The 15,000-nt window shown below is 36.3% G+C and overlaps 1 long non-coding RNA gene across 33 annotated transcripts in view; it reads right to left on the bottom strand.

Moving 5' to 3' along the window:
* Positions 1–15,000, bottom strand: part of LOC127374670 (uncharacterized) — a 19,860-nt gene that overhangs the window by 2,704 nt on the left and 2,156 nt on the right. Inside the window, exons 2-13 of one of the 33 annotated variants that reach the window (XR_007887068.1) lie at positions 12,985–13,095; positions 12,324–12,434; positions 11,663–11,773; positions 11,002–11,112; positions 10,341–10,451; positions 9,680–9,790; positions 5,369–8,671; positions 3,299–3,409; positions 2,638–2,748; positions 1,977–2,087; positions 1,317–1,427; positions 187–313 (exon numbers count right to left, since the gene is read on the bottom strand). This is a non-coding gene — a long non-coding RNA (uncharacterized LOC127374670). Of the gene's footprint in view, positions 314–1,316; positions 1,428–1,976; positions 2,088–2,637; positions 2,749–3,298; positions 3,410–5,368; positions 8,672–9,679; positions 9,791–10,340; positions 10,452–11,001; positions 11,113–11,662; positions 11,774–12,323; positions 12,435–12,984; positions 13,096–15,000 lie in introns of all 33 variants that reach the window. The other 32 variants (XR_007887078.1, XR_007887070.1, XR_007887079.1 and 29 more) reach the window with 32 other exon arrangements.

The raw sequence follows: 15,000 nt of genomic DNA, 5'->3' as shown, positions 1-15,000 counted from the left end.
ACGTCTCACATGGTTCTTATCTTTAACCACAGTCAACTACCCAGAAACTGTGGAATATTGTACTTCTCAGTCACAGAATACTCAACAACCCTAAAACTAGTATTCATGTTTGTCTGTGTTGTTTGCTGCATTACTTCATAGTAAAAAATAATTTCCTTAGTTCAAGAAGTCAAACTCTCATTTAAATTATACATTTAAACTTTTTATTGAGTCCTGCTCATTTGCGTTCTCTCAAGACAAAACTGAAAGCAACAATACAAACTTGTATAGAGTCGGATACTTCATTTGAATCTTCAACATCTGTGCCTTTCATCTAAGGACAAAAAGAAGTTACTTAGACATATATCCTTGGAACTGAACACAATCCCAGTGTACTATATTATGACAATACAATTAAAATTGTTTAAAATTCCTACAGTGTTAATCAACCACTTAATTGCAAATGTTATATTATACTTTTCTCACACACTTAAATATTTGGAGTAGTGATGTTAACAAATGGTCCTAAAAACAGCAAAAGTCTAAACACAAGAAAATATTTTGAAACTGAAGTCTGACTTGGTGAATGTTTATACTTCTGAACATAGATAATATTCCTTTGTCTGCAAACACACCGTTTGTGCTGTCACAAAAATATACCTTGAAAATGAATCTGAATAATTAGGACAAATCAAATTTACAACATTTGCGATTTGTAAGTTTAGGCAAAACATTGACTTTTTTTTACGTTTGAAAGACAGCCTTAAAATATAACTACATCTAAAATATTGTAATTGTAAACATAAATATGAAAAACAAGTGTTCAATTTGATGTAATCGCTGCTTAGTATTTATTTACACTACTGCATGTTCTTAATGACAAATTTCTAATGTTAAATTCAAGCAGGCACGAAACTTCAACGACAAAATCATCAAATTCAATATTCCCTCCTCCTCCATCAACCTCTGCCTGTTTTCACACATATTGAATAAACAAGCTTAGTGGGGACATATCACACACCATGTCGTGGTTCCTTATGGGGACCAATGCTAGACCAAGTCTCTAGGTTGTCAGATACTTAACACACAGTTTCTATTCATACACTGATGTAAGATGTGCTATGGGGACGTCGTGAATGTCCCAGAATAGAGTGATATTTAATCAAAAGTAACATCCCTATGAACATTAAAATCTGTCCTGAATATCCTATTACCATTATGTTTCTAGATGCATTTAAAAAAACAGCTTATTTACCTGCTTAAAGGGCATAAAAAGCAACAAACGGTGAGTTAGAAATATTCTAGGAGTAAAGTTTAAGTGCTAAACATGAATGTACCTGTTGATTAGTGTCTCATGGACTCAAAGTTTCAGTCATCTGTGTCTCTAACAAGACAGCATGCTGGGAGCTTTCCACAGGAATGACAGCATCAGCTGCATTCATGGTCATCTGCAAACATTTCAAAATATGAAAAACAAGTTTAAGTCCGATGTTATCACTGCATAATATTTAGTTACACTAATGCATGTTCTTAATGACAAATTTCTAAAGTTAAATTCAAGCCAACAGGCACAAAACTTCAACGACAAAATCATCAAATTCAATATTCCCTCCTCCTCCATCAACCTCTGCCTGTTTTCACACATATTGAATAAACAAGCTTAGTGGGGACATATCACACACCATGTCGTGGTTCCTTATGGGGACCAATGCTAGACCAAGTCTCTAGGTTGTCAGATACTTAACACACAGTTTCTATTCATACACTGATGTAAGATGTGCTATGGGGACGTCGTGAATGTCCCAGAATAGAGTGATATTTAATCAAAAGTAACATCCCTATGAACATTAAAATCTGTCCTGAATATCCTATTACCATTATGTTTCTAGATGCATTTAAAAAACAGCTTATTTACCTGCTTAAAGGGCATAAAAAGCAACAAACGGTGAGTTAGAAATATTCTAGGAGTAAAGTTTAAGTGCTAAACATGAATGTACCTGTTGATTAGTGTCTCATGGACTCAAAGTTTCAGTCATCTGCGTCTCTAACAAGACAGCATGCTGGGAGCTTTCCACAGGAATGACAGCATCAGCTGCATTCATGGTCATCTGCAAACATTTCAAAATATGAAAAACAAGTTTAAGTCCGATGTTATCACTGCATAATATTTAGTTACACTAATGCATGTTCTTAATGACAAATTTCTAAAGTTAAATTCAAGCCAACAGGCACAAAACTTCAACGACAAAATCATCAAATTCAATATTCCCTCCTCCTCCATCAACCTCTGCCTGTTTTCACACATATTGAATAAACAAGCTTAGTGGGGACATATCACACACCATGTCGTGGTTCCTTATGGGGACCAATGCTAGACCAAGTCTCTAGGTTGTCAGATACTTAACACACAGTTTCTATTCATACACTGATGTAAGATGTGCTATGGGGACGTCGTGAATGTCCCAGAATAGAGTGATATTTAATCAAAAGTAACATCCCTATGAACATTAAAATCTGTCCTGAATATCCTATTACCATTATGTTTCTAGATGCATTTAAAAAAACAGCTTATTTACCTGCTTAAAGGGCATAAAAAGCAACAAACGGTGAGTTAGAAATATTCTAGGAGTAAAGTTTAAGTGCTAAACATGAATGTACCTGTTGATTAGTGTCTCATGGACTCAAAGTTTCAGTCATCTGCGTCTCTAACAAGACAGCATGCTGGGAGCTTTCCACAGGAATGACAGCATCAGCTGCATTCATGGTCATCTGCAAACATTTCAAAATATGAAAAACAAGTTTAAGTCCGATGTTATCACTGCATAATATTTAGTTACACTAATGCATGTTCTTAATGACAAATTTCTAAAGTTAAATTCAAGCCAACAGGCACGAAACTTCAACGACAAAATCATCAAATTCAATATTCCCTCCTCCTCCATCAACCTCTGCCTGTTTTCACACATATTGAATAAACAAGCTTAGTGGGGACATATCACACACCATGTCGTGGTTCCTTATGGGGACCAATGCTAGACCAAGTCTCTAGGTTGTCAGATACTTAACACACAGTTTCTATTCATACACTGATGTAAGATGTGCTATGGGGACGTCGTGAATGTCCCAGAATAGAGTGATATTTAATCAAAAGTAACATCCCTATGAACATTAAAATCTGTCCTGAATATCCTATTACCATTATGTTTCTAGATGCATTTAAAAAAACAGCTTATTTACCTGCTTAAAGGGCATAAAAAGCAACAAACGGTGAGTTAGAAATATTCTAGGAGTAAAGTTTAAGTGCTAAACATGAATGTACCTGTTGATTAGTGTCTCATGGACTCAAAGTTTCAGTCATCTGCGTCTCTAACAAGACAGCATGCTGGGAGCTTTCCACAGGAATGACAGCATCAGCTGCATTCATGGTCATCTGCAAACATTTCAAAATATGAAAAACAAGTTTAAGTCCGATGTTATCACTGCATAATATTTAATTACACTAATGTATGTTCTTAATATCAAATTTCTAAAGTTAAGTTCAAGCCAACAGGCACGAAACTTCAACGACAAAATCATCAAATTCAATATTTCCTCCTCCTCCATCAACCATTAAAATCTGTCCTGAATATCCCATTACCATCAGCTTTCTAGATGCATTACATAAAACTGCTAGGGACTTCTGATTCACAATAGATTACCATCATAACATATGTACAGTTGAAACCAGAAGTTTACATACACTGTATAAAAAGACACATATGCTTTTTTCCCTCACTGTCTGACATGAAATTAGACAATCACTTTTCCTGTTTTAGGTCCGTTAGGATTACCAAAATTATTTCTATTTGCTAAATGCCAGAATAATGAGAGAAGGATTTTTTTAGAACATTTTTTTATTACTTTCTTCAAAGTCAGAAGTTTACATACACTAAGATTATTATGCCTTTAAACAATTTGGGAAAGCCCAGATGATGATGTCATGTCTTTGGAAGCTTCTGATAGGTTTATTGACAACATTTGAGTTAATTAGAGACACACACCTGTGGATGTATTGTAAGGCACACCTGAAACGCACTGCTTCTTTGTGTAACATCATGGGAAAGTCTAAAGAAATCAGCCAAGATATCAGGAAGAGAATTGTGGACTTGCACAAGTCTGGTTCATCCTTGGGTGCAATTTCCAGATGCCTGAAGGTGCCACGTTCATCTGTTCAAATAATTATACGCAAGTATAAACACCATGGCAGTGTCTAGCCATCATACCACTCAGGAAGGAGACGGGTTCTGTGTCCCAGAGTTGAACGTGCTTTGGTCCGAAATGTGCATATCAACCCAAGAACAAAAGCAAAAGACCTTGTGAAGATGCTGGCTGAAGCTGGTAAGAGTGTGTCTTTATCCACAGTGAAACTAGTACTGTACCGACATGGGCTGAAAGGTCACTCTGTCAGGAAGAAGCCATTACTCCAAAAGACACATAGGAAAGCCAGATTACAGTTTGCAAATGCACACAGGGACAAAGACCTTAGTTTTTGGAGACATGTCCTGTGGTCTGACGAAACTAAAATCAAACTGTTTGGCCATAATGACCATCGTTAAGTTTGGAGGAAAAAGGGGGAAGCTTGCAAGCCTGAGAACACCATCCCAACTGTGAAATAAAGGGATGGCAGCATCATCTGTTGGTTGATATACACATTTCGGACCAAAGCACGTTCAACTCTGGGACACAGAACCCGTCTCCTGAGCGGTATGATGGCTGGACATTCCCATGGTGTTTATACTTGCGTATAATTGTTTGAACAGATGAACATGGCACCTTCAGGCATCTGGAAATTACACCCAAGGATGAACCAGACTTGTGCAAGTCCACAATTCTCTTCCTGATATCTTGGCTGATTTCTTTTGACTTTCCCATGGTATTACACAAAGAAGCAGTGTGTTTCAGGTGTGCCTTAAAATACATCCACAGGTGTGTCTCTAATTAACTCAAATGTTGTCAATAAACCTATCAGAAGCTTCCAAAGACATGACATCATCATCTGGGCTTTCCCAAATTGTTTAAAGGCATAGTATTCTTAGTGTATGTAAACTTCTGACTTTGAAGAAAGTAATAAAAATTGTCTAAAAAAATCCTTCTCTCATTATTCTGGCATTTAGCAGATAGAAATAATTTTGGTAATCCTAACAGACCTAAAACAGGAAAAGTGATTGTCTGATTTCATGTCCGACAGTGAGAAAAAAAAGCGTATGCGTCTTTTTATAGTGTATGTAAACTTCTGGTTTCAACTGTATACAACACAATCAGTGCCTTCATTTTAACTATGACCTAAGTGTAAGGAGATTATTATGGTTTAGCATAAGGAGTATAGTTTAGGTGTAATGTAAAATCTTACCACCATGTTCTCCCTCTCCACTTGAATGAAGCATGAATGCAACACATGATGAGTGATAAATGCACCTTCTCCTTTGAGATTCTGCATCATCTATCATGTCTCCTCTGTATTCCAGTACAAAATCTCCTTTGAAGAATGAAGATAGGGCAAATACACCACGTCCTGTAAGACAAAGTAATACATTTTCAAAAAAAACAGGACATTACAAATGTTAATTAGTCTGTGGCAATATGTCCTAAAAACACAATTGCCAATTATTAGTGCATTTGATGGCAGCTTTATTGACCTAAGCTTATCTAATGCATCCTGAAGTTTTGCAATTAAATGTCTCAAAATCATTTTCAATATGTATATGAAGTGAACATGCTGAAGGGCATCCTTAAGAGGACTGACCTTGGTGGCATTTAAAACTGCAGAGAAATGTTTAATGAGACAGCTTTGGCTTTAGTTCTATTACAATACAATTAGAGGCTCTAAGTGAACATCCACACAGGTGTTTTCAGTTATTATGGCTGATTAGACCTCTGCTCAGGTTTAGGGTGGGCTTAAGCTTTGATGAAACTCCATGAGGTCACAAATCTAAATCTCCAATACGAATGGTGAAGGTATATTTTGTCCTGCCCTAACAGGTGTAACAAAGCTGACAGAAGACTCAGGAAGATGTCAATCAATCACAGTATACACACCCATACAGTCCCAAGAAGACTAATAATCAGCAAGATAAACTGAAAAAACTGTGTGGGTGTTCAGAGGCTTAGCTCTATAACTTTTTTCCCCATACTCGCCCTTTCCTGTCGGCTCAGTGTCAGATGCCTTCCCTTCTTGCCATGCCCTATTCTAAATTATTCATTTTTAATAATAAAATAATATTAATAATTATAAGTAAGCTAAGTTTACTTTTTTCAGGTAGTATAATCAATCAGGACCCATTTATGTAGAGGAGGCATGTGGAATCACTTCACTAGTCACTTTAAAGATACAAACATCAAATTGCAGCCTTGTCAAGCTCAGGTCCCAAAAATACCTGTCCAGATGCACTTTCTCTTAACATGGACAGCTTGCTTTAAATCATCAAAACATCTCTTTACAATTTTTCTATAATATATCTCACCTATATATACCTAGGATTAAGTTACACCTCTATATATTACTAAATTCCTTACCTGGAAATGTATTTTAAATTTCTCTGTTACACACTGAAAAATATTTCACTTTTTTTAGTTGGTATAAACTCCTAGAAATGCACAGAATCCATCCATCATGTAACAACTAACAGTAGCTTTCAGGGAAAGCTAAAAACATTGTTAGTAAAACATTGTAAATTTGCTAGTTACACTAGCCTTCTGTTGCTAATTAAAGCTAACTAGCTATCCTACTAACTAATTAACACTAATTAACCTCATTAGTGGTTTAAAATGGTCATCTATACAAATAATGATTATAGCAAGTAAGTAAATAAGATAATATTGCTTACCTTGTGGTGTTGTAGTTCCTCTTTTTATGTGACAAACATCTTTAATTGAAGGGCCTTTGCGATGCTCCCTTTAAACACTGAAAATTGTGTTTGCTCCTAAAATCCTTCTTAATGGGGACCAGGAAGTGGGCGGTAACATACCATATTTGGAAGATCTGTGTGTGTGGAACGGTGAGTGCCTTACCAGCTCATACAGTAAGGGGCGCAAGCATGCCCCGTTCACACACACACACTAACTGGAAAACATGCCCAATGGGCCAAAGCTAAAAACCACACAGGCACCTTCAGATAGACTCCTGCATTCATTTAAAAGAGTTTCCCTTTAGGGGACCTCATTTTTCGTCCCCATACTGTTAGAGGTCCCCATGACGTGACTGTGTAAACAGTTTGTTGTCCCCAGGACGTGATGAATGCCAACACACACACACACACACTCTCCACACACACACACACACACACACACACACACACACACACACACACACACACACACACACACACACACATACTGGTTACCATTTGCAATGGGGACCAAATTTCTGATCATCACTTGCGGGGACCACCCTTTCTAGAGGTTCTAGAGGTATGAAAAAAATCAGGCACACTCACCATTGGTTGGTTAGCTCATACACGACTTCAAATATCTGAATTGATGAAGTAAGGTTTTCATCATGCTAACTGGGGACCTATGTAAAATCCAGTAAACATGTTTGTGGGGGACCTCATTTAAATATAATTTGCATAATTTACACAGATTTCCAATTGATTAATGGGGACCATGGTAAAACAACAAGCTTAAGTGATATAATCCTCAGATTATTGCATTTTACCTGTCTTCTTTTGATCACAAGGTTCACTACAACAATGGCAGTGCATAATATAACCACTTTGTGATTCCTTCGTACTGTAAACTGCTATGAAGCTGCAATGGAGCTGTCCTCTACCAACCAGGTTATGTCTTTAATAATAGATTTTTCATAAAGTTATCAAGCTGCTATCCACAGGCATCAGACCAAATACTAGAATTAAACCACAATAATGCAAATGATATAATCTACTTTAGCAGCACCAAAATTAATGCAGAAAGTGTGTCATTAGGATATTTTCACTAAAGAAAATGTGTATTTTAAGCTTTAAGAACTACTGTGCTCGTGGTTTGTGGTAATATAAGAGGATTCTTAAGTAGGGTTGGATACTGTTGTGAATCACAATTCCACATTGTAAACCAAACTGCACAAAAGTACTGTACATAACACAATAACATTATTTATTCCAGAACCAATATACTTTTTTAGTTTTTATTTATAGCGAAAACAGGGTAAACATACAATTTGTTATACAAATAAAATGGGAATCAAATGATTTACATATCATTTATACTAGAGACATTGTTCTAACTTAATCTTGATATCAGGGGTCACTTAAGTACCAAGAATTTAGTAGTGAATTACTAAATTGTTGTCTCACCCATCAAACTTTTCAACCTTAATTTCACTGTAAGGGTTATTCTTTGTTTACGTCTCACATGGTTCTTATTTTTAACCACAGTCAACTACCCAGAAACTGTGGAATATTGTACTTCTCAGTCACAGAATACTCAACAACCCTAAAACTAGTATTCATGTTTGTCTGTGTTGTTTGCTGCATTACTTCATAGTAAAAAATAATTTCCTTAGTTCAAGAAGTCAAACTCTCATTTAAATTATACATTTAAACTTTTTATTGAGTCCTGCTCATTTGCGTTCTCTCAAGACAAAACTGAAAGCAACAATACAAACTTGTATAGAGTCGGATACTTCATTTGAATCTTCAACATCTGTGCCTTTCATCTAAGGACAAAAAAGAAGTTACTTAGACATATATCCTTGGAACTGAACACAATCCCAGTGTACTATATTATGACAATACAATTAAAATTGTTTAAAATTCCTACAGTGTTAATCAACCACTTAATTGCAAATGTTATATTATACTTTTCTCACACACTTAAATATTTGGAGTAGTGATGTTAACAAATGGTCCTAAAAACAGCAAAAGTCTAAACACAAGAAAATATTTTGAAACTGAAGTCTGACTTGGTGAATGTTTATACTTCTGAACATAGATAATATTCCTTTGTCTGCAAACACACCGTTTGTGCTGTCACAAAAATATACCTTGAAAATGAATCTGAATAATTAGGACAAATCAAATTTACAACATTTGCGATTTGTAAGTTTAGGCAAAACATTGACTTTTTTTTACGTTTGAAAGACAGCCTTAAAATATAACTACATCTAAAATATTGTAATTGTAAACATAAATATGAAAAACAAGTGTTCAATTTGATGTAATCGCTGCATAATATTTAGTTACACTAATGCATGTTCTTAATGACAAATTTCTAAAGTTAAATTCAAGCCAACAGGCACGAAACTTCAACGACAAAATCATCAAATTCAATATTCCCTCCTCCTCCATCAACCTCTGCCTGTTTTCACACATATTGAATAAACAAGCTTAGTGGGGACATATCACACACCATGTCGTGGTTCCTTATGGGGACCAATGCTAGACCAAGTCTCTAGGTTGTCAGATACTTAACACACAGTTTCTATTCATACACTGATGTAAGATGTGCTATGGGGACGTCGTGAATGTCCCAGAATAGAGTGATATTTTATCAAAAGTAACATCCCTATGAACATTAAAATCTGTCCTGAATATCCTATTACCATTATGTTTCTAGATGCATTTAAAAAAACAGCTTATTTACCTGCTTAAAGGGCATAAAAAGCAACAAACGGTGAGTTAGAAATATTCTAGGAGTAAAGTTTAAGTGCTAAACATGAATGTACCTGTTGATTAGTGTCTCATGGACTCAAAGTTTCAGTCATCTGCGTCTCTAACAAGACAGCATGCTGGGAGCTTTCCACAGGAATGACAGCATCAGCTGCATTCATGGTCATCTGCAAACATTTCAAAATATGAAAAACAAGTTTAAGTCCGATGTTATCACTGCATAATATTTAGTTACACTAATGCATGTTCTTAATGACAAATTTCTAAAGTTAAATTCAAGCCAACAGGCACGAAACTTCAACGACAAAATCATCAAATTCAATATTCCCTCCTCCTCCATCAACCTCTGCCTGTTTTCACACATATTGAATAAACAAGCTTAGTGGGGACATATCACACACCATGTCGTGGTTCCTTATGGGGACCAATGCTAGACCAAGTCTCTAGGTTGTCAGATACTTAACACACAGTTTCTATTCATACACTGATGTAAGATGTGCTATGGGGACGTCGTGAATGTCCCAGAATAGAGTGATATTTAATCAAAAGTAACATCCCTATGAACATTAAAATCTGTCCTGAATATCCTATTACCATTATGTTTCTAGATGCATTTAAAAAAACAGCTTATTTACCTGCTTAAAGGGCATAAAAAGCAACAAACGGTGAGTTAGAAATATTCTAGGAGTAAAGTTTAAGTGCTAAACATGAATGTACCTGTTGATTAGTGTCTCATGGACTCAAAGTTTCAGTCATCTGCGTCTCTAACAAGACAGCATGCTGGGAGCTTTCCACAGGAATGACAGCATCAGCTGCATTCATGGTCATCTGCAAACATTTCAAAATATGAAAAACAAGTTTAAGTCCGATGTTATCACTGCATAATATTTAGTTACACTAATGCATGTTCTTAATGACAAATTTCTAAAGTTAAATTCAAGCCAACAGGCACGAAACTTCAACGACAAAATCATCAAATTCAATATTCCCTCCTCCTCCATCAACCTCTGCCTGTTTTCACACATATTGAATAAACAAGCTTAGTGGGGACATATCACACACCATGTCGTGGTTCCTTATGGGGACCAATGCTAGACCAAGTCTCTAGGTTGTCAGATACTTAACACACAGTTTCTATTCATACACTGATGTAAGATGTGCTATGGGGACGTCGTGAATGTCCCAGAATAGAGTGATATTTAATCAAAAGTAACATCCCTATGAACATTAAAATCTGTCCTGAATATCCTATTACCATTATGTTTCTAGATGCATTTAAAAAAACAGCTTATTTACCTGCTTAAAGGGCATAAAAAGCAACAAACGGTGAGTTAGAAATATTCTAGGAGTAAAGTTTAAGTGCTAAACATGAATGTACCTGTTGATTAGTGTCTCATGGACTCAAAGTTTCAGTCATCTGCGTCTCTAACAAGACAGCATGCTGGGAGCTTTCCACAGGAATGACAGCATCAGCTGCATTCATGGTCATCTGCAAACATTTCAAAATATGAAAAACAAGTTTAAGTCTGATGTTATCACTGCATAATATTTAGTTACACTAATGCATGTTCTTAATGACAAATTTCTAAAGTTAAATTCAAGCCAACAGGCACGAAACTTCAACGACAAAATCATCAAATTCAATATTCCCTCCTCCTCCATCAACCTCTGCCTGTTTTCACACATATTGAATAAACAAGCTTAGTGGGGACATATCACACACCATGTCGTGGTTCCTTATGGGGACCAATGCTAGACCAAGTCTCTAGGTTGTCAGATACTTAACACACAGTTTCTATTCATACACTGATGTAAGATGTGCTATGGGGACGTCGTGAATGTCCCAGAATAGAGTGATATTTAATCAAAAGTAACATCCCTATGAACATTAAAATCTGTCCTGAATATCCTATTACCATTATGTTTCTAGATGCATTTAAAAAAACAGCTTATTTACCTGCTTAAAGGGCATAAAAAGCAACAAACGGTGAGTTAGAAATATTCTAGGAGTAAAGTTTAAGTGCTAAACATGAATGTACCTGTTGATTAGTGTCTCATGGACTCAAAGTTTCAGTCATCTGCGTCTCTAACAAGACAGCATGCTGGGAGCTTTCCACAGGAATGACAGCATCAGCTGCATTCATGGTCATCTGCAAACATTTCAAAATATGAAAAACAAGTTTAAGTCCGATGTTATCACTGCATAATATTTAGTTACACTAATGCATGTTCTTAATGACAAATTTCTAAAGTTAAATTCAAGCCAACAGGCACGAAACTTCAACGACAAAATCATCAAATTCAATATTCCCTCCTCCTCCATCAACCTCTGCCTGTTTTCACACATATTGAATAAACAAGCTTAGTGGGGACATATCACACACCATGTCGTGGTTCCTTATGGGGACCAATGCTAGACCAAGTCTCTAGGTTGTCAGATACTTAACACACAGTTTCTATTCATACACTGATGTAAGATGTGCTATGGGGACGTCGTGAATGTCCCAGAATAGAGTGATATTTAATCAAAAGTAACATCCCTATGAACATTAAAATCTGTCCTGAATATCCTATTACCATTATGTTTCTAGATGCATTTAAAAAAACAGCTTATTTACCTGCTTAAAGGGCATAAAAAGCAACAAACGGTGAGTTAGAAATATTCTAGGAGTAAAGTTTAAGTGCTAAACATGAATGTACCTGTTGATTAGTGTCTCATGGACTCAAAGTTTCAGTCATCTGCGTCTCTAACAAGACAGCATGCTGGGAGCTTTCCACAGGAATGACAGCATCAGCTGCATTCATGGTCATCTGCAAACATTTCAAAATATGAAAAACAAGTTTAAGTCCGATGTTATCACTGCATAATATTTAGTTACACTAATGCATGTTCTTAATGACAAATTTCTAAAGTTAAATTCAAGCCAACAGGCACGAAACTTCAACGACAAAATCATCAAATTCAATATTCCCTCCTCCTCCATCAACCTCTGCCTGTTTTCACACATATTGAATAAACAAGCTTAGTGGGGACATATCACACACCATGTCGTGGTTCCTTATGGGGACCAATGCTAGACCAAGTCTCTAGGTTGTCAGATACTTAACACACAGCTTCTATTCATACACTGATGTAAGATGTGCTATGGGGACGTCGTGAATGTCCCAGAATAGAGTGATATTTAATCAAAAGTAACATCCCTATGAACATTAAAATCTGTCCTGAATATCCTATTACCATTATGTTTCTAGATGCATTTAAAAAAACAGCTTATTTACCTGCTTAAAGGGCATAAAAAGCAACAAACGGTGAGTTAGAAATATTCTAGAAGTAAAGTTTAAGTGCTAAACATGAATGTACCTGTTGATTAGTGTCTCATGGACTCAAAGTTTCAGTCATCTGCGTCTCTAACAAGACAGCATGGTGGGAGCTTTCCACAGGAATGACAGCATCAGCTGCATTCATGGTCATCTGCAAACATTTCAAAATATGAAAAACAAGTTTAAGTCCGATGTTATCACTGCATAATATTTAATTACACTAATGTATGTTCTTAATGTCAAATTTCTAAAGTTAAGTTCAAGCCAACAGGCACGAAACTTCAACGACAAAATCATCAAATTCAATATTTCCTCCTCCTCCATCAACCATTAAAATCTGTCCTGAATATCCCATTACCATCAGCTTTCTAGATGCATTACATAAAACTGCTAGGGACTTCTGATTCACAATAGATTACCATCATAACATATGTACAGTTGAAACCAGAAGTTTACATACACTGTATAAAAAGACACATATGCTTTTTTTTCCTCACTGTCTGACATGAAATTAGACAATCACTTTTCCTGTTTTAGGTCCGTTAGGATTACCAAAATTATTTCTATTTGCTAAATGCCAGAATAATGAGAGAAGGATTTTTTTAGAACATTTTTTTATTACTTTCTTCAAAGTCAGAAGTTTACATACACTAAGATTATTATGCCTTTAAACAATTTGGGAAAGCCCAGATGATGATGTCATGTCTTTGGAAGCTTCTGATAGGTTTATTGACAACATTTGAGTTAATTAGAGACACACACCTGTGGATGTATTGTAAGGCACACCTGAAACGCACTGCTTCTTTGTGTAACATCATGGGAAAGTCTAAAGAAATCAGCCAAGATATCAGGAAGAGAATTGTGGACTTGCACAAGTCTGGTTCATCCTTGGGTGCAATTTCCAGATGCCTGAAGGTGCCACGTTCATCTGTTCAAATAATTATACGCAAGTATAAACACCATGGCAGTGTCTAGCCATCATACCACTCAGGAAGGAGACGGGTTCTGTGTCCCAGAGTTGAACGTGCTTTGGTCCGAAATGTGCATATCAACCCAAGAACAAAAGCAAAAGACCTTGTGAAGATGCTGGCTGAAGCTGGTAAGAGTGTGTCTTTATCCACAGTGAAACTAGTACTGTACCGACATGGGCTGAAAGGTCACTCTGTCAGGAAGAAGCCATTACTCCAAAAGACACATAGGAAAGCCAGATTACAGTTTGCAAATGCACACAGGGACAAAGACCTTAGTTTTTGGAGACATGTCCTGTGGTCTGACGAAACTAAAATCAAACTGTTTGGCCATAATGACCATCGTTAAGTTTGGAGGAAAAAGGGGGAAGCTTGCAAGCCTGAGAACACCATCCCAACTGTGAAATAGAGGGATGGCAGCATCATCTGTTGGTTGATATACACATTTCGGACCAAAGCACGTTCAACTCTGGGACACAGAACCCGTCTCCTGAGCGGTATGATGGCTGGACATTCCCATGGTGTTTATACTTGCGTATAATTGTTTGAACAGATGAACATGGCACCTTCAGGCATCTGGAAATTACACCCAAGGATGAACCAGACTTGTGCAAGTCCACAATTCTCTTCCTGATATCTTGGCTGATTTCTTTTGACTTTCCCATGATATTACACAAAGAAGCAGTGTGTTTCAGGTGTGCCTTAAAATACATCCACAGGTGTGTCTCTAATTAACTCAAATGTTGTCAATAAACCTATCAGAAGCTTCCAAAGACATGACATCATCATCTGGGCTTTCCCAAATTGTTTAAAGGCATAGTATTCTTAGTGTATGTAAACTTCTGACTTTGAAGAAAGTAATAAAAAATTGTCTAAAAAAATCCTTCTCTCATTATTCTGGCATTTAGCAGATAGAAATAATTTTGGTAATCCTAACAGACCTAAAACAGGAAAAGTGATTGTCTGATTTCATGTCCGACAGTGAGAAAAAAAAGCGTATGCGTCTTTTTATAGTGTATGTAAACTTCTGGTTTCAACTGTATACAACACAATCAGTGCCTTCATTTTAACTATGAGCTAAGTGTAAG

The sequence above is a fragment of the Dicentrarchus labrax genome, unplaced genomic scaffold (genome assembly GCF_905237075.1).
Source record: "Dicentrarchus labrax unplaced genomic scaffold, dlabrax2021, whole genome shotgun sequence".
Taxonomy (NCBI): domain Eukaryota; kingdom Metazoa; phylum Chordata; class Actinopteri; family Moronidae; genus Dicentrarchus; species Dicentrarchus labrax.
The sequence above is the reverse complement of the archived record's forward strand: the minus strand, read 5'-3'. Positions and strand labels throughout refer to the sequence as shown.